Genomic DNA, 2,655 nt, shown 5'->3' with positions numbered 1-2,655 from the left:
TGCTACTGCAAGACGTTTGAGTTTTGTTTTGATAAAAAGTACCCCAAACTACAAGAAAAGTACAGATATACCAAAGATATATACGGTGTTGAAGTATTTGAAACTCAGGGTAGGAAATCTCCCCTTCCCCACAGCCTTTCTATATAATTGAAACGAATGCACCCTCCCCCGGTTCGTGTTCGATTTGAAATGTGCACATAACGGCTTCACCAGGCTGGTGTGAACGAAGTAAAAAATGCAAGAAGCACAATCATCAATGCTTTGACTGCCTTGCTGTCCTGGTTTGCACTGATAAGATTTTTTTTGGTTCTCCTGTAAATTAGACTTTGTGCTCTCCATTTATCGCCAATATCTCGATCTTTGTCGCAGTCGTTTAAGTATTCCTACATGAACAAAGATGAGAACCCCAAACGTGCTGAGAACAGCAGTATTTGTAAAAATGAAGGAGTAGAATATAAATCCGAGTTGGAAGTATGCAAAAAAAAACCCTAGTGCTGCCAACCAAATTGACAGGGATGTTAAAATAGCGCGCTTGGAGGTAACCATTGTTTTGTACTTCACTGGCGATGATACGGCCACGGTATGTGCCATGAGTATTAAAATAGACGCCGTGTACAAAATAAAGTATAAAATGTGCAAGATTTTGATATCTACGATGTTTAGTTGAAGCCCTTCACTGATGCGAAAAGCAACTGACACGGAATCCATAATCGTTCCCACAACCAGATCAGTGGACGCAAGACTTAAAAGGAAATAGTTAAAAGGCGTTTTCAAGTGCCTAAAGGGATCTTTTATGATGGCCAAACAGACGAGAAAGTTTCCAGGAATGGGTAAAATAATCAGGAAAACTGGAAAGGAGGCTGTGAAGTATGAGAGAGCTTTTGAAGTACCAGTGTTTGAATACATACTTGACGCCGATGCTAAAGCCATCTAAACTCTCTGATTTGTTCCCGCACGCGCGTCAAAATCAACGTGTGAGAAAATATTGCATTTGTTGAACTTCGACTTGACGCCGATTTGAAAAGGTGTTTTCTGTTGTCCTTTATACAGTCACACCTCTGTTTTTCGGTTTCAGAGCAAACTGGAAAACGAGGCATCTAGAGGTCTCTGGAACAGTACATTTGTCGACAACTATGAAAGATCAAATTATTTCATGTGTGTCTGGCTATGATTCGTCAGCTTGTCTGACTTTGACTCAAATATAAATTACCATGTCGCTGCATAAAGTGAGAGAGATCACCAACAGAAGATAACTTGAACACGAGACAGGTGAAAAAGAAGTCAGTTGAATAAATAATGAGATATTTGTCCCGCCAGCTGCTTGTTTTGGACGGTGAGGCACATCAGCTAGTCAAACATCGTAAGACTTTATCTATATCCGTCAGCACTGCAAGAAAAACAATTTTCACTTTCTCTCAGTAGAAAGTACCTATCAATACCTAAAATTAACATATGCAAGAAGATGAAAAAAAAAGCATCTACGACGGTACACCCAACGACATGACGCTTTTCGCTTTCAAGTTAATTAAGTTTTGTAGTATTTTGTTAGGGAAAAAAATTAAATGCATTTCTGACGGGTTGCATATTCAATTCAATTCATATGCTTTCAATAACCCAAACCATACACATCGTCTAAATCATAATCAATGAAATGTATGAACTATACACATCGCCTAAATGATAGTCAGTGACTGAGGCGGTATATGTACTATTAACACACAGCGTTAACATTAGCAGTTCTGGAAGTTATAATCATATTTTTTTCTTTGACTCTATTCGATGATTGCGTGATAAACGGCAAACGAGGACGTTGTGGTATAATTTTCAATCTCCTATTTAATTGCCCTCGGCGTATGTTTGCAATACGAAAATCGTGAGTTTTGATATTTTCCTTTGAGAAAACAGCATGAAGAGGTCTGGCTTTTCAGAGTAGGACAACTTGATTGAAGTCCCGTTATCAAAAAAACTAAGGCACATTTTGACCGACGCATTTTTGTAAAGAGTGCAGACTGAGAAAGTGATTAATTTTCTCCGAGCTGAGGTGGTAAAGCCTCTCTATATAGCTCTATATCGGCGGTTATTATATATACCAGAACTTTTAATGCCCTGAAGCTTGTGTCAGCAAGATGAAGACTTCAGCACTCTGTGTTTTTGCACTGTTCCTTTCTTCGATGTTAGTTGAGGGCAGCGTGGGTTTTCCTCCCAGTCGGAGTGCGGATTGCACGGGAAAAATCGTACATAAATAAGTACAAATCTCTTGTGGTTTAATCCATCTAAAATGTTTCATGGTTTTTTTTTAGATAAAATGTTTTTAAACAGTTCGCCTTATTGATTTCAGTCGAATTGTCTAAGTAGTTCGATTAAGAATGGCAACTTTTTTTCTTTTTAAGAAGGCTCCATAGGGTATTTGCTCAATGGTGTCGCGCACGCCAGCGTATTGTTTTTCTAAGGACGTTTTATTTTTTCGCTTTTGTAGATCACTAAAAGCCATCAAAAGGGCCATGAGTAAGGTTCAGACTATCGTTTGCTGTACTGAGTATTATAAAAATGATTTTCGTTATTAAGTTAAGGCTCCGTGGCGTTCGTCAGTGATAATTTGGTTTTGCCCCTGATTTTCTTCTATTTGCCTCTGTGAAATCTCTTGAAATGTTTACA

General features: G+C 38.5%; 1 pseudogene; it reads right to left on the bottom strand.

The window, feature by feature from the left end:
• Window positions 1-206: 206 nt before the first annotated feature.
• Window positions 207-1,061, bottom strand: LOC131794732 (histamine H2 receptor-like; annotated as a pseudogene).
• Window positions 1,062-2,655: the final 1,594 nt, after the last annotated feature.

The sequence above is a fragment of the Pocillopora verrucosa genome, chromosome 4, assembly GCF_036669915.1.
Source record: "Pocillopora verrucosa isolate sample1 chromosome 4, ASM3666991v2, whole genome shotgun sequence".
NCBI lineage: Eukaryota > Metazoa > Cnidaria > Anthozoa > Scleractinia > Pocilloporidae > Pocillopora > Pocillopora verrucosa.
Note: the sequence above shows the minus strand (reverse complement) of the source record. Positions and strands in the feature narration are given on the sequence as shown.